At 42.1% G+C, this 23,694-nt stretch overlaps 1 protein-coding gene and 1 long non-coding RNA gene across 2 annotated transcripts in view; one reads left to right on the forward strand and one right to left on the reverse strand.

Moving 5' to 3' along the window:
• Positions 1-879: 879 nt before the first annotated feature.
• LOC112542059 (uncharacterized) lies at positions 880-10,558 on the reverse strand. Its single transcript, XR_003085942.2, has 4 exons — positions 10,289-10,558; positions 6,981-7,065; positions 2,097-2,351; positions 880-1,200 (listed from the first exon to the last, which is right to left on the reverse strand). It is a non-coding gene; the product is annotated as an uncharacterized LOC112542059 (long non-coding RNA).
• Positions 10,559-10,709: 151 nt separating this feature from the next.
• Positions 10,710-23,694, forward strand: part of SPOPL (speckle type BTB/POZ protein like) — a 60,738-nt gene continuing 47,753 nt past the window's right edge. The window contains exon 1 of the mRNA XM_007439355.4: positions 10,710-11,141. The gene's annotated coding sequence lies outside the window, so the exon portion shown is untranslated. The remainder of the gene's footprint in view (positions 11,142-23,694) is intronic.

The following is a 23,694-nucleotide window of genomic DNA, read 5'->3' on the forward strand; positions in this document are numbered from 1 at the left end:
ATGTTTGCGATCTTCCAAAACCAGGCCAACATACTTTTGATCATACAGACTTATAAATCAGTGCAAAATAAGAATGATTTAGTATTGTTATTTACACTTATCAGGTTATTCCATTGTGGAATTCTTGAGGAGAGGGGCATTACCAGAAAGTTGTAATAACCTTTGTCCAGAATCAGACAAATTCTTAATTTCACCTGGGAACTCTTTAGGGAAACAGTAACGTAGAGGTAAAATCAAATCTCCTTCTTGTTCCAAAATCTGTGGAATTCCATCTTTGGACCAGTAAGATTCCTAACATTATTATCCTCAGGAAACTGCTCCAAAATTTTATATCTCAGGATTTAAAAATAGGTCATGGAATGTTGAACTCTTCATTACTTCATAGCTGAAAACATTCTACAGTTTCTAAATTCAAAACCATACAGAACTCCTATAAAGCTCAATAAAAAGCTGTTTAAAAAAAAACAACAAAAAACTTCAATTAGTGTTTTTTGTGTCAAATTCCAAGTTTCGTTTCCAGTTTTCATCTCAACTTTATTAGCTTTATTAGTATAGCTCTTTATTCAGCTATACTGAATAGCAGTTAAAATGCTCTTTCTTACCCCAACCTTCAAATAGTTTTCAAATTAGGCTGATTTCAAAAACCTATTGGTAATAGCACTGGGTCTGAACTGCATCTGGAGGAACTAGAACAAGAAGTGCAACTTCAGTACAACATGAAATATAACTTCACTACAAGTATAACTTGTACTGAATCAGACAGGGAATCAGAAAAGCCGCCAAAGTCACACGGTTACCAGCGAGTAGGGCTGTGCACAAAACAGAAGTTGTGCTTTGTTTCCAGCTTGAAAGAATACTCTATCCCCCAAAAACGTTGGAATCATTTTTTATTGATTGTGACTCAGTGACACAAAACCGGCTTAGGTGCCTTGTGTACAGTAGAGTTAAGAAAAGACTCAACATGATTCAAATGTTTTGGTGATGGAAGACAGGGTGGGGCAGGGGACTCAGAACAAATCTCTGAAAAAATCTGGTTGACCTGTAGGTGGCGGCAAAGAGATTCAGAAAACTCTGGCTCTTTGCTTCCACCTAACGGTTGTCTGGAGTTCTGATAGCCTTCCTCAAACTCAATCCAGCAGTAATTTTCCCTGGAAAAGTAGAGGTCGTAACTGAAATCATCATTCGAGGCAGGCGGTCAACCTAGGAAAAAATATTAAATTAATTTCAATCAGTCCATTAAGAGAATACTTAAAAAAAAAACATTTCTAAACATATCTTCTAAATCATTCTGTGCCTAAACCTAACCTTGTAGTCAATTGGGAATTTGAACTTCTCCCTCTACCCTTGTTCACTGGCACTTCAGATTTACCATGATTTTCCCCCTTCTTTTTGGCTGCCAAAAACGAGGAGAGGAGAGGAGAGGAGAGGAGAGGAGAGGAGAGGAGAGGAGAGGAGAGGAGTCCAAGAGGCCCCACCCTGGGAAACAAATAAATCTCTCCCTATCTAGCTGCCACATTTATACAGTATCTGAAATAGAACATACGTTGATTTAACAGAACAAAAAGAATAATGAGTCACGTGCAATTCTTGCTCAGCAAAACTACTTTTTTTTTGCCCTTGAAAGGCTAAAGGGACAGAGCGAAAGCACTGCAGCAAACAGGTCTCAAACCACATTCAGACATGCATCCAGTACATCTAAACTTAACAGGCCAACCAGTACTGAGCCTTTTAATATATCCTAAAGTCTCCAGTACAAAAGGGCTCAGAATAAAGCAATGCAGAGATTGCACAGATGAATAAACACCAAAGCACTTCAGCAAGCATACCTACAGTGAAATCTTTGCTTTTCACATGCACTCAAAAGCAAACCCTCTAAAAGAGCCAACCATCAACCCAGAACTTTGGCTGTGCTATGAGGGCATGTCACCTCAGAGTCAGGGCACACTGTGTGACCCAGCTGGGTCAGGGGCTAAGCCCAGCAACACCACTTTTGGCAACACATAAAGGTAGGTGAGCCATGGCAGAGGATTTAGGGAGGGTGGGAGGATGGTAGAATTCTACTGACACTCAAATAGGAGAGGAACTGGATAACTCACATGGGGTCCTCTTCAGTATGAGGTTCATACAGTGACACTCAGAGACTAAAATGAACAGCCAGGTGAGCAACTTGAAGTCTTCCCCCATGGGAGCAAGTCAGCGGTGCTGCTCAGGGACTGAATGAGACAGCAAGGTGAGCCATGTGAAGATCATCCAGTGTATATCTCTCAGGTGATGTGAGCTAGGGACTCATTCCTGCATAACTTGCTCAAAGGCTTTACTGTCCTCAGAGTGCAGCTTCTCCAAGGACTTTTCTAAGAAAAGAATCAAGAGCAAAACCTAGCTTAGTAAGGCTGTCTCTGTACTTAAGAGATTTGTTGCAAAATGGCTCAAGTGCAGAAACTCCTCTCCTGGAGTTGAGAAGACATGCACTTAAGTGCAGAACATCCCGTTGCAAGAGGGAAACAACTTCCCATCATATTGCCTAAAATAGAATGGAACACTTGAAACAATTCTCATCTGAAGCAACCATATTGGTCTGTATCCAAAACAGTACAACTGGATCTCAGGAAGCTGAGGTGGAAGAGGAGACGCTTAAGAACTGCTGGAGGAAGACCCATCTTGAATCTGACTAGATACTGGTATGAGCTCATATTTGAGCCTTCACAGTGGCAATTCGGGTGACAAAAATCAAATATTTTGCCCTCTTTATTGCATTGGCTGAAAACAGCCCAGCATCCTCTTTTAAAGGCATCCTACTTCCTTTTAGGGAAAGATGTTTCCTGGATCTTGCTATGAGGAATTTTCACAGCATTTAGTGGACAAACCCACTTAGATTTGGGAGGAGTTGGACTCCAGCTGGACAATACCCATGGAGATAACTGGGACTTTGCTTCATCTTTGTTTCTGGGATTATTTTGAGTCTGGGAGTCCTGAGGAAGTAGATAGGGCCCTCTGCACTGTTACCACTTGTCATTTGGATCCTGTTCTTCATGATTGGTCAAGGCCTTCTATGAAGTGACACAAGTTGAATCTGAGTGATTGTCAGCACTTCTTTGAGCAAGCAGGTATTTCTGTCTCCTCTAAAGGAGACTGTGATATGCCCCCTGCTCAAGGAGTTTTCACTCATTCTGACAGAGTTAGACAATTTTAGACCTGTCTCTAACCTTCCATTTTTGGAAAGGTTGTGGAGAAAGTTGTGGCTCTACAGCTGCAGACAGTAATCTACTAGAAGTAGATTATTTGGACTCTTGACAGTCAGGGTTCAGGTCAGAATTCAGCAATCTGCATTAGTCACACTTGCTGATTATTTTGGGAGGATTAGGGTTGGGGAATGAAACAATCTTGGTCCTCCTTGATTTGTCAGTGGCTTTTGACACCATTGACTGTGGTATCCTTTTAGACCACCTCTGAGGGATTGAAGGGGGCCATTATTTTACTGTGGCACTTCTCTTTCATGAAGAGGCGATTCTAGTTAGTGGTAGTGTGCTTAGGGATCCCTCCTCTCCACTTCAATATCTATATGAAACTGTTGGGATAGGTCATTCATTGGCACAGGGTCCAGTAACATTCGTAGATTGATAACTAGCTGTACATCTCATTTCCTCATTGCTGAACAAGTGATGCAGTGGATGTACTGATCCAGTACCTGGAGGCTACTGGGAACATAGTGTTTGGGCAGCCACGGGTGTGCCCTGATACACTTGAGTGATCCCTTTGCTTTGGGAGCTCCATTTGTTGTTAGTTAGCTTCTGTATGTGATTTAAGGTGCTGATTGTCACTTTTAAGGTTCTACTTGGCTCTGGTCTTGGTTGTCTGAGAGACCACCTCCTCTGGCATTTATCTACCCATCCAACCAGATTTACTAGGGTCAACTATCTCCAGGCACTGTCCTTGAAGGACTGTCATCTGACATGTCCTCAGAGATAGGCCTTTTCCATTGTCACCTCCGTTCTGTGGAACTCCTTCCCATTGGAGCTTTGGCCTGCTTAATCACTCCTGTGTTTCAAGAAACTTATAAAGACTTTCCTTTTCTATCTGGCACAGAAGGGTGCTTCATGATATACAGGTGAAGAATAGCCTTGTGGAGGACCCAATGCATTGTACCACAATCCAGGCAGTGTTGTTTAGAGATAAACCTGTACAACTGGCAGCTCCAAACTTAGCAGATCTGGCTTGTTCTTTGTGAGGGACTGAAAAATCCTAAATCAGCTCTACAGAGGATCACCAGTGCTGGATCTCCTTGGATAATCATTTCTTTGTACTATAGTTATGGCCCCTAAACAGCATATGATGTATTACAAGTTTGTTGTTTCTCAGTCCTATATATTTATAAGGCAACAATTCCACCACTAGCAATTTCTTAACTTCATGGACTTGGGTTTTCTTTTTTCTTTTAGCATTTGCTATGGGGTAGTGAGCTTGTGAGATGGCTCAAAGGCCTTCCAATGATCCTGGAAGGGAACTATACCTATAGGGAGGATTAAATGTTTAAAGAACTGTACACAAAAGGAGAGACAAGTCAAGGGCACATAAATTATGGCAACTCAGGAGTGCTGATGCAAACATTTAAGGATGCCAGGGGCATTCCTGTCCCCCTTTCTTCTTTCTGTACCACCACAAACACAAGCTCCTGAAGTCCTTGAGATATAGGCAGCCCAATCGTAAGTAAGGGGAAAAAAAAAAAGCAAAGATCTGAGTTGCCATTGAAAGGAAATGCCTCCTTTGAGTCAAGCACTATTTCTGCTGACTTCACTGACACACACAGTTTGTTTTCCTGACAATGATGCAGAAGTGGTTTGCCACTGCCTTCTCTCAGAATATTTTTTTAATATATACTTCCCAGTCTTGGATTACCTAATGGCAGAGACTCTTGTAGACAGAGAGGTGGGGAGCTGACTAGCGAGTAACAGAAAGCAAACCCTGGACTCCCCAAAGATGTAGAAAACCTGCTGAAGTTTATTCTCCCCAGTCCCTTGACCATTCAGGAACAGGAGTTGACAACACAAACACTCTTTGGAGCCTTAGCAGTCCAAATCAAGAACTCAAAGTAACTCTCAAAATAAAATATCTAACCAGAATTCAATAGATCTGGCAGAAACAGTTTGAGACCTGTCCTCCTGCACTCACACAGTCTCAATAAATCTTCCAGCCTTGGCTGTAAGCATATGGACAATTCCTTACTTGAGTAGTCTCTGGCCCTTTCCTTCTCTGAGTAAGGCTTTCCAACGGAAGAAACCAATTGTCTTTTCTGCCTGCTGTTGGGTGCTGATACTGTGGGACCAAACTGATGTGGGGTCTTTAATTTTGATTCGTTCAGGACTTAAATGCAATAATTTTGGCCAGCCAGTGACATCTGGTTCCCTTCACCACAGTGTTCCATTGAAATACTAAGCAGGTCCAACCCTACTTAGCTTTTTGAGATCAACCAAGGTCAGCTTGATGCTTCTGAATTTGGACTAAAAGCACAGGTTGGGAATCTTTGTGTAGATATTGGAATAACCCTGGCAGACAATCACACTATGATACCCCCCCTTCCCCAAATGTTGGCACTTTCCAGATATGTTGGGATCAGAATTCCTAGCCAGTATAACTAGCAACCTTGGTGGCTGGTAATTGTGGGAATTACAGCCCCATCCTATCTGGAGGATTCCAGGTTACGAATGGCTATACCCAGGGCTAATCCCTAAAAGCCTTAAGGTTGGGGTTAGTCATTCAGGATAAAGCCCCCGTTAGAGTTCTGCACACATATTGCCTAACAACCAAGTGAAGCCAAGAAATTGTGTGAATTATGTGCTATATACATTGTACTATATACTGTTTTGAGAGTTTGAAAAGGGCTTTGTTACATTACTTCAAAACTAAATAAAGATTGCCAAATTCTCAGAATTCCCATTCAGCTAAGGCACAATGGAAGCTGAGCAGTGTGTGAATCTTGGATACAGTGAATTCAATTATTAGATCATGTAATAATGCTGTCAGCCTAGACACAGGAACAGTTTTATTTGTTGCATTGTCTGTTCCTAGTGACTGGTGGTTTTAATAAGGGATTGCCTGTAGGGAAACGTGGCCCCATTACCCAATCTATTTCTTAACAGATTTTCTTAGCTCTAAAATATCTTTTGTAAATGTCTTATTAAAGCCAGTGAGCTAAAGTCCCATTTCTTAAAAGTCTATCTTACATCTGCAGCATTTCAGTATCAACTCTCCGGTAAAAACAAAACAAAAACAAAAACAAAACAAATCAAGGCAGTAACAAAGATAAGAAACTTAAAATAGTGCTTCAAATCAAGTAAAAGCAAGCAGCGCACTGAAAATAATCAACTGGCTAGATGAAAATAATCAACTGGCTGGATGAAATGAGTGGTTAAAGTGAAAAGTCGATGTCTTGTCCTACACAAGCAGAAAATCCAAAGTCAGCATCCTATGCTGTCCAAGGATCAAACTTCATAAAAGAGCAATTAAATAACTTGCTGCTAAGAGATATTTGAGCAGGTTGTTCAGTGGCAGCAGACATACTCGGTTTGCAAGATAGGTTGAGAATAATTCCAGGCAGAAATCTCTGAGCAATATCAATCGAAAGACACTGTATAGCTTTTCCATCACTGCCTCTTTGAGGAAAAGGTAAAAGACAAATAAGCAATGGGAAAACAACAGAGAAACTATGTATGGAATATTGTGATATTGGACTTCCCCTTCTCTTCTTGCCTAGTAAAATTCTCAATTTTTAAAATGTTTTCTCAGTAGAGAAATAATCCAATTTATACTATGCATTCTTATGCATGGTTACTCATAAGTAAGTCCTACCATGTTCAATGGGCCTTCTTATTCTCCCAAGTGTATATGCAGGACTGCAGGCAAATAAAGTCTGACATATATCAACTAACTATATTTTGCATATTGAAATTAAGTTTTTTTCTTATTTCTTATTATTCAGAACTTACCTATAATTATGGTAGATCTTGCTTTTTTTCTTGCATCTCTGCATTGCTGCAGAACGTTAAGACAACATAAGAAGGATGTCTGCCTCTGTAAAAAAGGCACAAGTACACCAGGGAACAAAACAATGTATCTGGTTCATTAATAAATGCCATTAATAAATGTCAAAAGCCTAAGTCCCAGAGACAATGAACACCCTTCTTCTATAACATGGGGCTGGTTTGCAAACACCATTACATCAAGTTAAAAAATGGCAAATGCATTTTCCCCCAGAAATGGCTGCTAGTTGCTATTACAGTCAATCAATTTGAAGTGATTAAAAAACAACTACAGAGAAAAACTATTGGCTATGCTGTCATTAACAACCTCTCCCAATTTTCAATACTCTTCTGAAGTTTTTTTTAAAGTGTCTGTGATTTCTATGTGCATGTTAAGGACAGACATCAAAACAAATGAATGGATTGGTTTAGAAGGAAAAAAGAGCAGAACAGCCTCCACTGTATGAGAGAAGACAGGCAGCTGATCTGCTTGCTATAACGTGCACCCAGAAAACACACATCTCCTGTGAGCATTCTTAATCTTTACCCAAACTCTTAAGACCAAGCTTAAATCTTGGGCAAATTTGACAAGCAGTAGTAAATTCATTCAGCTAAACGTGCAGTTTGATTCAATACATTAGTCGTATAACACTTGTCAAGACCAGAAAGAGCTTGAACTGCAAGAAATAAATTAGAGAGCTATAGTGTTCTATTTTATTCTTTTCCCTCTATCATTAGAATGGCTGACAACTAAGCGTGCATTCAAAAATGTACCATGAAGTAAATCTTTTTGGAGACAAACGAAATGTAGTGCTGGCTACCAGCGTGGCTGGCTTCAAAAAAGGGCTGGACCCATTTATGGAAGTCCTGGGGATCAATGACTATTAGCCTTGATGGCAGGGTGACTGCCTTTGACGGCCATCTGTTGGGAATACTAGTAGGCTTTCTTGTGCAATTGGTTGGCCACTGTGAGAACAGACTGATGGACTAGACTGGCTAGGCGTCCAGCAGGGACAAGCTTATGCTTATATAATTTGATAATTTTATACCTACAGAAAAACAGTTGGCAAGTAGTGAATGAAGTACTAATGTGTGCTTTTATTAAGAGAGCCCCTGAGAATTCAGAAACTGTTTGTCATTTAGACTTTTCTGAGTCAATTTTTAATAAGGACAAATGGGTTACTTTGTTGGTCTGTGCAACAAACGCAAGTGGAACCAAAAAATGTGGGTTCAGAGAATGGCTGTGGAGGTCTTGGTGTCCATACATATCTTCCCGGGTTTATTTTCTGGGATGCTAGATTCAACGAAAGTGAGCTCCAAGGACATACCATTATCTCAACCCTATTTTGCATTCATGATCTCAACATAGCTTGGCTATTTTCTGTTACTTGTTATCTGGATCCATTCAATAAAAACTGAAGAATACTAGTGGTAAAAAGTGGAGGGACCACTAAGGCTCCAGTCATAACGGGGTGATGCCACAGAGAAGTCAGTTCAAGAAGCAGCATGGTACCACTGTTTATAATGGATGGTGACATCAGGTGGAAATGCAAGGGAATGCCAGACTAACATGAATTTAAAGAATTATATTAACAATTCAAGTTTAATTGTTGTGTCAGTATCAGACCACTAGGCACAACCTCAGTATACACAGAATATTGGAGTTTTTTTCTACTATTCTATAGATCAATCCTGCCTGCCTTCAAATTTTATGCTTTGCACTAGGCCTACCAAATCTGGACAACCCCTAGATGGCAGCAACGTTTTCTGTATTTTGCAGCAATCTAGTGGTCATTTGCAGTCCAGATGTGGTAGGCCCACTTCACATTCTGGAACTTGACTGAGCTAACATTTTTATTAATTAATTAATCAATTAAATTAATAATTAATCAATCAATAATTTAATCAATTAATTGATGAAGAAAATAATTAATGAAATAAATGTTGGTTTGGCTCAGTTGAGCTATTATTTTATTATTAAAATATAACAATTATTTTAATTGTTTTTATTTTTTAAATCCTGCTTGCCACCCAGAGTCACTTGGTGAGATGGGCAGCCGTACAAAATAATTAATTAATTTGTAGGCTGCCCATCTCACCAAGTGACTCTGGGTGGTGAACAAAATTTAAAAAATTAAAATAAAAATAATAGAAACATTAAAATACACAGCAGCCAAGAATAAAGCACCCATCATAATGACTAAATTAAAACATGAAACGGGACACGGCGCACACTCGGGGCTCCAGGTCCAGCCACATTGCCAGGTCTTTAGGACCTTATGAAAGGCCAACAGGGTTGGAGCCATCCTGATCTCCCAAGGGAGAAGTCCATAAGGCGGGCGCTACAGCAGAAAAGGCACATCTTCTAGGCCCCGCCAACTGCATTCCTTAGCCAGTGGGACCTAAAGCATGCCTGCCCTACCTGACCAGATTGGACAGGCAGAAACAACTAGGGAGAGACGGTCCCTCAGGTAACCCAAGCCATGATGAGCTTTAAAGGAGACAACCAGCACTTTGAATCGCACTGGGAGGCATACTGGCGACCAATGCAGCTCAGAGTAGGGGCGTTATATGTGCGGAATAACCATTCACTGCCGCATTCTGCACCAGTTGAAGCTGGTCCCTGCAGTTTTCTTGGCAAGATTTCAGAAGTGGTTTGTCACTGCCTCCTTCCTAGGGCTGAGAGTGAATGACTGGCTCAGGGTCACCCAGGCGGCTTTGTGCCGAAGGCGCGACTAGAACTCCCCGTCTCCCGGTTTCTAACCTGGTGCCTTCACCACTACTCCAAACTGGCTCTCCACACGATTCCACTATGTACACCAAACTGGCTGAGTTGCTGGGCTGCCCCCCAAAAGGAAAGTGGCCTCGCCACCTGCACATAGGCACGCTCAACCTTTTAACAGCAGAGGGTCCAATCTTCCTCCGTGTCTGGTGGTGTGTGTCTGTGAGACTGAGGGAGAGGGAGAGAGGGAGAGGGAGAGATGCCATGCAGGATCAGCCACTTCCTCCCACCAGCTACTTCCTCGGGCCGTACCACAGCAACCGTGTGCTTAAAGATAAGCCTGAAAATATGGAAACAGCTAGTTGACTTCCTCCGAAAATGCGAACGTGTTCACATTTCACTAGGCAAGTCCGGGACAGAAACCCTGGGTTGGACAGACAAGAAATGTTACAGATTGAGATTCACTCGGCAATGACTGCTGGAATCCCCAGATCGGTTTTAGCCCCAGGGCAAGGGAGATCCTGCAAACCACGCCACCGCGATGGATGTGCACCTTCTCTGCAAAGGTGAAAACGCTTCGTCCCTTTCGCTCAGGAGACTCGCTCGCCCTGGATGTACAGGACACTCCACGAGTCCTGGTTTAGGCAGGTTCCTCGCGACTCTGCCCATCAAATCAGCTCAGCTGAGCGGAGCGGAGCGCACGCGGCCCCCGCGACGGCCCTCGCAGCCGTTGCCGCTACCGGCGAAGGGACGCGAAAAAGGAAGCGCTTTCCTTCCACGCGCCAAGCTTCTACCCGCGCGCACGCGCGCCCCCCCCCCCGGCTGCCCTTCCTCCGAACGCCCGGAGATCGGCGTACAGTATCTCAATTTTGAATAGCCCCACCCAGCGAACGGCCCAAGCGGCTTCCGACGGTGATTTGCTCGCGCTGTTTCGGACCGTGACGTGGGCACGCACGCTGCGCCTCTCCCGGAAGTGAGGAAGCGGTGCGAGTCCCAGTAATAGCAACAAGCAGCTGCCTGGGCTTCTACGGTGCCCTCTGCAAGGGGCTCCCCCCTCCCCATACTTTTGCTTGCCCGGGCAGGGCAGCCAGGAGGGGCCCCGCCGCAGCGAGCGAAGGGGGGGCAAGCAGAACTCCTGCTTTCGCTTCCCCACTGAGGGGTGGTTGAGCAGTAGGAGGAGGTGGCGGCAGCGGCGGCGGCGGCTGGGGGGGGGAAGAGCAATGCGGCTCCGCCGCCAACAGCTCTGCCCGGACGCCACGCTTCCGCCACAGCCCCCTCCTCCTCCTCCTCCCTCTCCCTCCGTCCTCCTCACGCCATCACTGGGGGCCACGGAGTAGTGGCGCGCCCCCTCCCTCAGCACCGTAGGTATGAGACCCGCCGAGACTCCCCGCCAGCACCAAACTCGGGTATGTGATGTCTGTTATTGCTAGCAGTAGATTAGCTGGTTGATATTGTGGATAATGGTGGTGGTGGTGCGAATAACAACAACAGTAATCACACCCTGTCCTTCATCAGAACCATCATCATCACGCGTTCTTTCCCTGCTCTCCTCTCTTTCTACCCAGCAGAGGGTGGCTGGGTGGGAATTGCCATGTGGACTTCTCCAGCTGGGGATCCTCTCATTCCATTCATTCAGGTTTTTCTCTCCTTCCCATGAATCTGCAGGGTGGTAGTGAGGCCAGTAGTTTCCTCTTCCTTTAAAAGAGGGAGGGAAGGGGAAGTGAGGTGGGCAGCCAAGAGTTGAATGAAGGAGAAATCTTTCGCGCTGCTCTTTTGCCTTTGCTATTGCCATGCCAGCCTTCCTCAGGTTCCCCAGAAACTGATGGGGCAAGAATCTGCAATATTCTGGTGCTGCTTTTTCTTGATATCTGTGGCAGAAAAATACCTTTTCATTTCCTTCCTCTTAAAAGATTATCTTCCTTTATGAGTCAAGATAACATATTCTAGAGATGGGTATTTTATTTCTTATTGGTTTTAAGAGACTACTGAAAACACTAGAAACTTCTCCAGAGTGTTGCTTGTCGGGCAAATGCTTTCTGTCCTTCTGGACCTTTCTTTTCCTGCAAAGAATGGCCTTTGCAGTGGGACCTATTCTTGTTTAGATGAGTACACTTTAGAAAGATATAACCAAAATAATTTAGTTGTAATTGTGTCATGGACAACTTCCACAGATTTTTATTATATACAATCCTGATCATGTTCCTGAAGCATAAAATGCCTGGCACTTTAGAAGCTAATAAACATACTTTAGCAGAAGATTCTTTAAGCTAAAAGTGTGCTTTTGGTGCATTGGTACATTGGATAAAGTAGGCCCTAATTGCTACAGGAACCTTGCTGTTGAAAGAGTAGGGTATGGTTATAGTTTTTTATAAAGTCCAGAAAGGCTTTTGTCATGCTACTCTATATTTATTAGTCTTAAAGTTGTGATACCATCTTAGGAGCCCCTAGTGTCCAGTGGAGACGGTGGGACAAGAGAAACACAATAGTTAACAATAATTTCCAGAGATAAATAGCCTCAGAATTATGATCATGAAGATGTGTGGTGGTAGGCTCTAGACTCAAACAATAATAGAAGAACCCATGCTCTAGTCTCCAGCTGCAACTTGTTGCATAGGAGGGTAGTTGGAGCCAAATAATGTAAAAAGCATGAAAGAAGGGCTTTCGTAACCACCAGATTACCCATACCAATTTCTGCAGGGCATATAAATGCAGTCTCTCTTACACACAGTTTAAAAGTCAAAAGTGTTTTAGCTGTTTCTTTTCTCTGGCTCTAAGGACATAAGTGGCTCAGGTATCTTCTATGACTGCCCTTGTCACAAATATCTGAGTCCTCTTAGCTCTGTAAGACTGATGAGGATCAGATCTGGAAATCTAGGGGTGTGGTAATCCTGGATGCTCTGCTTAGACAGTGATGAGAATTGGACAAGGAGGAGTCACAGACAGATGCAGAGATTCCTACATTATACTAAACTGGTTTGCTTAAGTATATTTTGTTGAATATGCAATAACTGAATTCACACATTGCACTGTCATAACTCCTTGCTCACAAACCATAATGGCTGGGTTTACATAATTTGCTTAGCCAAAACTAAACCAGCTTATGGTTTAGTTAGTATGATGCATACCCTATCACTTCTAGCACTAGTGGAGAACAGGTAGAAGAAGAGAAGAGGAGACCATTACTGTATCACAAATGATTAGCTTTCTAAAAGGAAAGGAGTTACTCCTGCCTTCTTTTGGAATATTAAAAAAACCCTCCCATTTCAGATATACTGTTTTCTCAGTATAATATTGCCAAGGCTTATCAAGATATTTCTGTTGTAGTTTATTATATGGATTTTATTTCAAATGTGTACTAGCTTTAGGTAATGATTTACAGTAATGTAAATTATTTCATTTTTTTTCTGACACTACAGTAGCCATCACTTTATCTGCAATATTAGTTTAAAAAGTCTATTTTAAAACTGTTTAGATGAAACAGGTATTAATCAAGTGAATGTATCCGCATGTGATAGGACTTTTTCTTCTTTTCACTGAATCCCCTCAAATGTTCTCTAAAGGCTTTTCCAGCCCTCTGCAGCAGAGGTAGAGAAATGCAAAGGGAAAGGGAAATTCATTCTGTGTAAGGATGCCATTCCATCAGTAGATAGATATGGCCTATTAAGACTGGAATGTAAGAGATGGTGTTTGGTAGCAGTTCCAGCATTTGTCAATTTTATTTTCAGTATTTATTTGGATATAGTTTGTTCCTATGTACGTTAGTCAGCATTCACAAACCAGATTTCTGTGTGACAAGATATGTGAGAACAACCTTTTAGGAACCCTTTTTTGTAGCTTTAAAACTGATAATTATATTTGCTGTGTAACTCCAGGAGCAATGAAAATAGCTATTAAAATGGTATAGACCCTTTCAGTCTGTAATCTTCAGGATCCACACTGCTGAGCAGTTTGAAATATTCCGATAATAGGTTTTGCAATGACTACCCTCTAGTCCTAAATGCACTTACCAGGATGCAAGTTAAATTATTTGACTGGAACTTCAGCACAGCTTATTTGGAACCAGTAATGGCTCAGATTAATCTGCTTTGACCTTTTCTGCAGTTATACAGGAAATGAATCTCTGGTATGGTGCTATTGCTGAAGTCACATTGTAGTTACTGAATCACTCTGTTTACTACAAATTACATGTCTCATCTTTGGTAAGCAAGCCTTGATCCTCCTATGGCAATAATTAACTTTTAATTAATAGTTTTCAAACACCTCAAGTATGTCGGATTGTATTTCCTTCTACTCCAGTATAAAGGGAAAGTGGTTGGTGTTTTGCAGAAAAAATTGCCGTCAAACTTAGTAAATTCTAAAAATGCTAGGTGTACATTTTCAAATAGCTCTACAAATATGCAAAAACTGGCAGTAGCTACCAAGTTCCACAAAATTCTTATAAAATCTTTTTCCTTGATTTTTACTGTGTTGGATGACTATTGTACACTATGGTATAATTGTATAATATTGTACTCATCTATTAATGAGTTAATGACGTATATATCTCTAAAGTTCAGTCTAAGAGGTTGCAGTGCATTCCAAAAGTATTCGGACCCCCTTCACTTCTTTCAATTTTGTTATGTTGCAGCCTGATACTACCATCGTTCAAATTCATTTTTCTTCCCATTAATCTACACTCAGTACCCCATAATGACAAAGTGAAAACAGAATTTTAGAAATGTCTGTAAATTTATTAAAAAGGAAAAACTGAAATATTACATGTACATAAGTATTCAGACCCTTTACTCAGTACTTTGTTGAAGCACCTTTGGCAGCAATTACAGCCTCGAGTCTTTCAGTATGACGCGACAAGCTCTGCACACCTGGATTGGGGGATTTTCTGCCATTCTTCTTTGAAAATCCTCTCAAGCTCAATCAGGTTGGATGGGGACCATTGGTGGACAGCCATTTCCAGGTCTTTCCAGAGATGTTCAATAGGGTTCAAGTCAGGGCTCTGACTGGGCCACTCTAGGACATTCAGAGAGTTGTCCCTAAGCCATTCCTGTGTTGTCTTGGCTATGTGCTTAGGATCGTTGTCATGTTGGAAGGTGAACCTTTGGCCCAGTCTGAGGTCCTGAGCGCTGTGGAACAGGTTTTCATTGAGGAGATCTCTGTACTTTGCTCCATTCAGCTTTCCCTCAACCCTGACCAGTCTCCCAGTCCCTGCTCCTGAAAAACACCCCCACAGCATGATGCTGCCACCACCATGCTTCACTGTTGGGATGGTATTGGGCAGGTGATGAGCGGTGCCTGGTTTCCTCCAGACATGTTTAGAATTGAGGCCAAACAGTTCAATCTTGGTTTCATCAGACCAGAGAATCTTGTTCCTCACAGTCTGAGAGTCCTTCAGGTGCTTTTTTGCAAACTCCAAGCGGGCTTTCATGTGTTTTGCACTGAGGAGAGGCTTCCGTCTAGCCACTCTGCCATAAAGCCCAGATCGGTGGAGGGCTGCAGTGATGGTTGTCCTTCTGGAACTTTGTCCCATCTCCACACAGGATCTCTGGAGCTCAGTCAGAGTGACCATCGGGTTCTTGGTCACCTCTCTTACTATGGCTCTTCTCCCCCGATTGCTCAGTTTGGCCGGTCGACCAGCTCTTGGAAGAGTCCTGGTTGTGCCAAACCTCTTCCTTTTGAGAATTATGAAGGCCACTGTGCTCTTGGGAACCTTCAGTGCAGCAGAATTTTTTTTGTAGCCTTCACCAGATCTGTGCCTTGCAATAATCCTGTCTCTGAACTCTGCAGGGAGTTTGACCTCATGGCTTTTGCCCTGATACAGTATGCATTGTCAGCTGTGAGGCCTTCTATAGAGAGGTGTGTGCCTTTCCAAATCATGTCCAATCAATTTAATTTACCACAGGTGGACTCCAGTCAAGGTGTAAAAACAGCTCAGCAACTATTGAGAGGCACCTGAGCTAAATTTCAAGTGTTGTTACAAAGGGTCTGAATACTTAAGTACATGTGATAGTTCAGTTTTTCCTTTTTAATAAATTTACAGACATTTCTAAAATTCTGTTTTCACTTTGTCATTATGGGGTACTGAGTGTAGATTAATGAGAAAAAAAATGAATTTGAACAATTGTAGTATCAGGCTGCAACATAACAAAACTGAAAAAAGTGAAGGGGGTCTGAATACTTTCCGAATGCACTGTATATCATAAAGATAAGCACTAATAAGCATCTGTAGCCTAAGCAGATTACTGTGAAGTATTTAAATATTTAAAAACCTGTAAAAATTCAGCACATCCAGATACATGTGGAATTTTTAAAAATGGAGTACAAGAAAGAAACTTGTTCCTAACAGAAGCTGACCTTGCCTCTGCAGGCAAAGACCTTTTCGAGGTTGGCTTTTCTTAAAAGAGTTCAGAGTACATGAAGGCTTATGTACTTGTCTATCATGCTAATCATGCACTCAAGGGTTTTCAGTCATAAGGACAGGAACTGTTCTCTACTGTGTACTGCCACATGACTACAGTACATAGAATCATTTGAAGCAATGTGTAGATATAACCTCAAACTGGACTCTCAGTAAAAAGCTTCAACCAATTGTTCTTTAACAATCACAGTTGTGTGATACATGTTTTTATAATTTCTGTATTCTTACTTAAAGATGTAACATTTGACTAAGGAAGCTTAACACCAGAATTTCAGTGACCTAGCTCCATGTGTTGTTTTGAAATAGTTGCTATGCAAGTTTAGAAGAAATACTTGATTTGTCAATGAATATATTTTCCAATGCTGTATCAATTTATTGGGAAGAAAATGCACATGTAAATACATGTTTAAAAGACAGATTTTACCTTTTGGCTGGAAGGTAATCTTTGTATTAAATAAATGAATGAAATGGCTTTATTGTATTGAATAAGTATCTGGCAGGAAGATGTACTCTGTTCGCATTTGCATTTTGTATGTTCATGAAGGGAGGAATAGAGACTGTTTTATATCAGTGAAAGAAAGGGAATGTATCCCCAAGATAATGCATATGACTTTTGCTGATAGGAGTTTTCTTTTGTGGTTTGAAAAGGCCTACTGTTTAGCACTTTGTAGCAACTCATGTTTGGTAATAGACTAAGCCCTTCTAGATGACATTGTTGTTGCTCTCCAATCCCTCTAAAGCTTTCCGAAGTCAGCCCTGTGATGGTCTGCATTCATGCTGACTTCAGACTGTTGACAGCAGATAGGGTATACTATGAGCCAATCATACTCCCTCCAGGCAAACAGTAGGAAAGTACAAAAATGATCATTCTGTCAGTGTACTGTGCCTTGAGCTACAGCAGCTCCTGGAGTAACAAAAATCCACTCAAGACCACTATCGAAAGCAGAATAATCAATTGCTATTCCTACCCCTATGTTTATAATGCATGTTGTACATGTTAGTCTGGCCATTGTGCAAAAAAAAAAAAAAATCTGAACTGTTGGTATGAGTGGTAAATTGTCTGATCATCAAAATGTCATTCTTCCTGCAAATACATTCCAATGTCATTCTTCCTGCAAATATGTTCCTGTTGAAAGCCACAGTGATGGTATAACACTGTAATTTTGCTATGAGGCACTTTTCTTTAGTTGCAAGTAACTCACAAAGACTGGGAACTAAACTAAGACAAGACTTATGTGCTTGCTGCTCATATAAGTAGAGTAAGTTAAACTTGGCCCTTATTTAGAGGCATTAAGAAAATTTCTAGAAGTATTAAGATTGAGTTTGCTGGTAATGTAGCCCATGAAATCTGTTAAAGAGTGCTGAGTTCAGATTATTGGAAGTGGGATGAAGAAAGTATTTCTGCAAATGGGAAAGTAGCCAATTCCCAAGTCCACGAAGTTTGCAATTTGAGTTGTGTTATGACTGATATGAAAGAAAATTAGTTTGGTTGCTCAAAGAATGTAATGTCTTAAGAATGCAGAAGTGTTGGTTTGTTATTAGTTGAATATGCTTCCTATGGTGAATCAGGTGTTTTGAAGGAAGTTATGTTTTAAAGATACCAGTAAGTTGCTAAATTACATTTCAAACATTTGGAATTTGCCTACTTATGAAGAATTTTGGATTTATTATACTCAGATTGTTGCCAAAAAGATGGGTATGTGCTCCTAGAAAGATAAATGTTGACCTGATGAAATGTGTTCACTCTCAGCCTCTGCACTGGCTCATTATCAGCATAAAGAAAAGATTGGACAGTATGATACCATGTGGTCAAGATTCAGGTTGTTCAAAAAAAAAAAAAAAGACTTAAAACAGTTTTGTACATATGTAATTGTATCTTTTTCAGTTTTTTTTCAATTTTCAAATTGTATTTGATCTAAAACGTTTCTTTGTTTTGTTTCTTTTTATATTTTGTTTTGTTTGCATTTGTTGTTGTTGTTGTTGTTGTTTAGTCGTTAAGTCGTGTCCGACTCTTTGTGACCCCATGAACCATATTGCGCCAGGCCTTCCTGTCCGTCACTGCCTTTCTGAGTTTGCTCAGTTTCATGCTCATTGCTTCAGTGATGCTATCTAACCATCTCATCCTCTGCCGTCCTCTTCTCTTTTCGCCTTCAATCTTTCCGAGCATCAGGGTCTTCTCCAAAGAGATCTCTCTTCGCATTAGGTGACCAAAATATCTGAGCTTGAGCTGCATTATCGATCCTTCCAATGAGCAATCAGGGTTGATTTCCTTTAAGATTGACTGGTTTGACCTCCTAGCAGTCCAGGGGACTCTCAAGAGTCTTCTCCAGCACCAGAGTTCAAAGGCATCAATTCTTCGGCGCTCGGCCTTTTTTATGGTCCAGCTCTCACAGCCATACATTACTACTGGAAAAACCATAGCTTTGACTATGCGGATCTTTGTCGGCAAGGTGACGTCTCTGCTTTTTAATATGCTATCTAGGCTTGCCATAGCTTTCCTCCCAAGGAGCAAGCGTCTTTTAATTTCATGGCTGCAGTCTCCGTCTGCGGTGATCTTGGAGCCCAAATAAATGAAGTCTGTTACTGCTTCCATTTCTACCCCTTCTATTTGCCAGGAATTGATGGGTCCAGATGCCATGATCTTAGTTTTTTTAATGTTGAGTTTCAAGCCAGCTTTTGCACTCTCCTCTTTCACCCTCATCAAGAGGCTCTTTAGTTCTTCTTCACTTTCTGCCATTAGGGTGGTATCGTCCGCATATCTGAGGTTGTTGATGATTCTCCCTGCAATCTTAATTCCGGCTTGTGATTCTTCCAGCCTGGCATTTCTCATGATGTACTCTGCATATAGGTTAAATAAGCAGGGTGACAGTATACAGCCTTGTCGTACACCTTTCCCTATTTTGAACCAGTCGGTTGTTCCATGACCGGTTCTGACTGTTGCTTCTTGGCCCGCATACAGATTTCCCAGGAGACAGGTAAGGTGGTCTGGTACTCCCAGACATAGACATAGATGTTTGCATTTATGTTATATTAAAGGAAAAATTTTAAAGGGCATACACCCTTCTTAAGGTGGCGCAGATATCAAACCTGGGAGGGCCCTAAGTTAAGATTAAGTCTATTTTTTCCTTCCCTCTTAAGTTAGAACTACATTTGTTTTCCCTTTGGCAAGTAGTTTCATAAGGCCACTTCATGATTCACTGTTAAGATGGCATTCTAGGATTCTGGATCATTCAGTAGCCTGTATTGTTTTATCTTCTGGATCCTAAATTCAGCATAGGATTATTTCTTGTGCTGATAACTTAGTATAAATTATTGATAGGTAGATTAAAGTCATTGCCATAACATACTGAATAAAAATTGTTGCATTTCAACATTAGATCAACTCATATATTTTATTTATTTAAATCTCATGCTTCTACCCCACCACAATCAAAATGACTGTTAGTATAGATAGAACAAAAATTAAAACATGCACGTAAGATTTAAACTAATTCAGATCATAGCGATAATAGCCACGTTAAAGCTTACATAAAAACATAAAAAGCAGCACCCCCCCCAAGATCAGACATAAACAAGAAGCTCAGGATCGTGTAACTAGAAGGGCAAGTGTGAATTTGAATATTATACCTGACTGTATACTCATTTACTTCCTCTTCCCTGGGTGTGCTAATTCCTTCCCTCATTTCCTGGGTATTCTAGCTATACCTATCCATTACATGTAAATTGCATAAAGGTACAAGAACAGGAGCCCAAAAGTTGGGCTCTGTATTCAGAATCAAAAGAAAGTGGGGGAGTTGTAGGGTATGAATAGGAAGGGAGAATGTGTGATCCTGAGGCTTTTGCAGAGTAAGGCATCAGTTTACCTTATAATGTGTTCAGCTTGCTTGTTTGCTTTGGGTGGCCAAGTTTTCCTGGCCACCTCTGCAGTGGAGTGGCCAGACAAATCACAGGCTTGGAGCTGGGAAAGATTAGATTTACTGTGTGACTGATGGCTGGTCCCAGCCATTTATGTAGCTTAAACATTAATAGGAAGTCTGGGACTGTGCTGCAGAACTTTGTTGTTGGTGGGAAGGTTATGAGAAGAGGTACCTGAAAGTTGATATTGTTAAATAAAGTTTTAATTGTTCACAGTCAACTAGTTCTCTAAGTAAATGATAGAACACACACACACATATGGTTAGTATGTTACCTGAAAAAGAACCAATAAGAGATAGCATCCATATAATATCAAATTTCAGTACAAGGACTTTTAAGTTTGTTGTTTTGGAGTTGCAGTAGCAAGATACTAAACTAGATTTATCCATCCCTCCCCCACAACATAAGAAATTATGCCACTTTTCCCTAAATAAACCAAAGTTTGTCATAAGTAAACACAGTTACTGAAAAAATGTTTTAAAGAAGTGAATATCATTGAACTACAGATTCTTGCATACTATTGAAGCACAAAGTGGAATAGTTTTAAAATCTGGACAAAACAAATGACTTGAAAAGATGTATAGTTATATTCTGATAAATGATTGGCTGACTTCTGAAAATTTGTAAATTATCACTTGAGGATAGTGTTTTCAGATGTTAGTAGATGTCTCTGAACATCTAGCAACCCAAGTTTGACACTTCTGAGATCAGATAATGTAGAGGAATTCCTGGTAGAAGATAATGCCCTCCTGGCAGCTTCTTCCCAAAATCTCTTCTGAAGGTTAGGGAGAAGCCATTGAATTACTATATGCTACTGAGAAGAGAATGCTGTTGAAAAATTATATTCCTTGCACATTTCACTGTATCCCATACTAAATGTTTGGATTTGATAGGCTTATTCAAGAGTCTCTGGTGGCCTCTAGAGGCCTTACCCCAGACATAACTCAGACCATCTTTGTGAGATTGGGCCATACAGATCAATGGAGATTGTCACTCACTTACCTTCCTCCTTGCAGCATAGCAACATCACTGCCTATGCGGCTGGACTCTATGTTCAGGTTGGTGGTAGAGTTCCCCAAGCTTATGGTTCTGGGAGACTTCAACCTGCCTTCTCTGGAAGCGGGGTCTGAAGTAACCTGGGAGCACATGACAACCATGGATCTGGTCCAATTTATTCATGGTCTGACTCACACGGGGGTCACACTTTGGATCTGGCAATTGACTCGGGATAGTGGTGTCATGATCTAGATCTGGGTGTGTGTGTTAACATCAGTCTCTTGCCATGGATGGATCACTCCCTTTTGGCCCTAGAGTTCTCTGCCTCAGGTGCCTGATGCACCCAGTGTGGTTTCAGAGGAAGTTTGGGGGTTTTCCCAAAGCTCTGGCATGTAGTTTGGTGGGTGACCTTCTTGTGGTTTGGAATGAGCATATGACGGGTAGTGGACCAAATTGCACCTGTGCGGTCTCTCTGTATATGTGGATCTTGTAGAGTGCCATGGTTTACTGAGGAGCTCTGAGAGATGTAGTGGTACAAGAATGCCTAGAGCACTGCTGAAGGAAGACAAAAAGTGAAGTCGACCAAGCACAGATATGAGCCTTCATTAGGACTTACTTACGGTGATAAGGGCAGCGAAGGGCGCTTACTTCTCTGCCCTTATTGCATCTGCAGATAGTTGCCTAGCAAAGCTGAGGAACCCTTATGGGGCCGCTCTGAGGAATATGCTTAGCATCTGCTAGACAAAGTCCTTCAACTTCGCTCAGAGTTGGACTCTGGCTGGACATATCCTTTGGAAGTAACTGAGACACATCTGAGCCCTTTTACCTGGGAGGAGTTCAAGTTGGGGTTAGTCCTGAGGAAGTGGACAGGGTCCTTATGGCTGTGAATTCTGCCACCTGTGTTCTGGATTCATGGCCCTCCTAGTTGGTGAAGGAGGGGCTGGCACGTGGTTGGATCCAAGAGGTAGTTAATGCCTCTTTGTGGGAGAGGGTGGTACTTCCTGCCTTGAAGGAGGCAGTGGTTTGCCTCTTTATTAAGAGGCCATCCTTGGACCCAATAGTTCTAGACAACTTTCATCCCGTCTCCAACCTTCCCTTTTTAGGGAAGGTTGTTAAGAGGGTGGTTGGTGCTCAGCTACAAAGGGCTCTGGGTGAAGCGGATTGTCTGGATCCTTTTCAGTCTGGTTTCAGGCCATGGTACAGTACTGAGATGGCCTTGTCACACTTGCAGATGACCTTTGGAGGTCTTGGGATGGAGGTAGTGCAACCATCCTGGCCCTCCCTGATCTCTTAGCAGTTTTCAATCCCATCGACCACGATATCCTGAACTGGCTTTGGGGAGTCAGAGTGGGAGGCACTGTTTTGTGGTGGGTCTCCTCCTTTCTCCATGGCTGGTTTCAGTCAGTATTGGTAGGGGGCAGAGAGTTCAAGCCCTAGGCCCCTGCAGTGTGGGAAGCCTCAGGGCTTGGGTCTCTCTTCTCTCCTCTTTAACATTTACATGAAACCGCTGGGTGAGGTCATTCGAGATTGTGTGAGGAAGTGAAGCTGGGATTGCTATCTGCACTTGGGAAAAACAGCTGCAGCCAGGCAGAAATGCTTCCCATCCCCACTTCCCCAAGGCTCAGCACAGCTCATGCTTTTTCCAGAAACTTAAGAGGAGATGGCTCATTCACCCATTCATTCCCTCACTCACAATTTACTCACAAGCGTCCATGCTGACGTTCCAGCTGCCTGGCTAATTAAGCCATAACCTGGTATTTTCAGGGACATTCCAATATCCAAAGGCAGCCTCACTCCACCCAGGCCCTTAGCTTACAAAAAACGAATGCTACGACAGAATGTGTGGGGATGTGTGGAAGAAATGGCGATAAGAAAACAGCAAGCAGACAAGAAAGCGGGAGGCAACATCTGGAAATTTATTACAGGCAGGGAAGAGGGCTATCAGTCAACTGCCAGGACCACAAGCTACGGTAAACACCATACCCTGGTGGGATTCCTGCCTGGAGCTTGACTTGGGATCTCAGCTGAAGTGCTCAAAAGCAACACTGCTTAAGAGCAGAGCTTGGAGCTTGGCCTGGAGCTTGGCAGCAACCAGAAAACAGCAACTACGCTGAGGCAGCACCATATCTCAATCAGTGCAAGAACTTTTCAAGGGAGGCAAAAGTTATATGCCACTTTACAGATTTTGAGACTTTTATTTGTTTTAAGGACTGAGTATTAAAGACATATTTACATGTCTACATCAACTTGCAAGTCCTACTAGAGTAGAGTCAACCCAGAGCAGCAGCCTGTTAAGTGCCACAATAAAGCATCGTGTACAGTTATCTGCTATGCTGTGGTGTGTTGCCATTGTTAAGCAAGGACCATGCAGGTCATTAAACGAGGACCTCATGTGGCTGTGACTTGCAATTTCCTTCCAGCTTCCCCATTGACTTTACTTGTGGGAAGCTGGCAGGGAATGTCGGAAATTGCGATCATGTGACTGCGATTCACTGTAACGTCGTGAGGTGGGTGCCGAGTGCCTAGATCACAATCATGTGACCACAGGGATGCTGCGATGGCCAGAATTCCTGGGACCAATTATAAGTCCCCCTCGTTCAGTGCCGTTTGAATGGTTGCTGAACAAATGTACATAA

This window comes from Python bivittatus, unplaced genomic scaffold, assembly GCF_059951505.1.
Source record: "Python bivittatus isolate LINGU-HERP-01145 unplaced genomic scaffold, Pbiv_v1 ctg000480_np1212, whole genome shotgun sequence".
In the NCBI taxonomy this organism is placed as follows: domain Eukaryota; kingdom Metazoa; phylum Chordata; class Lepidosauria; order Squamata; family Pythonidae; genus Python; species Python bivittatus.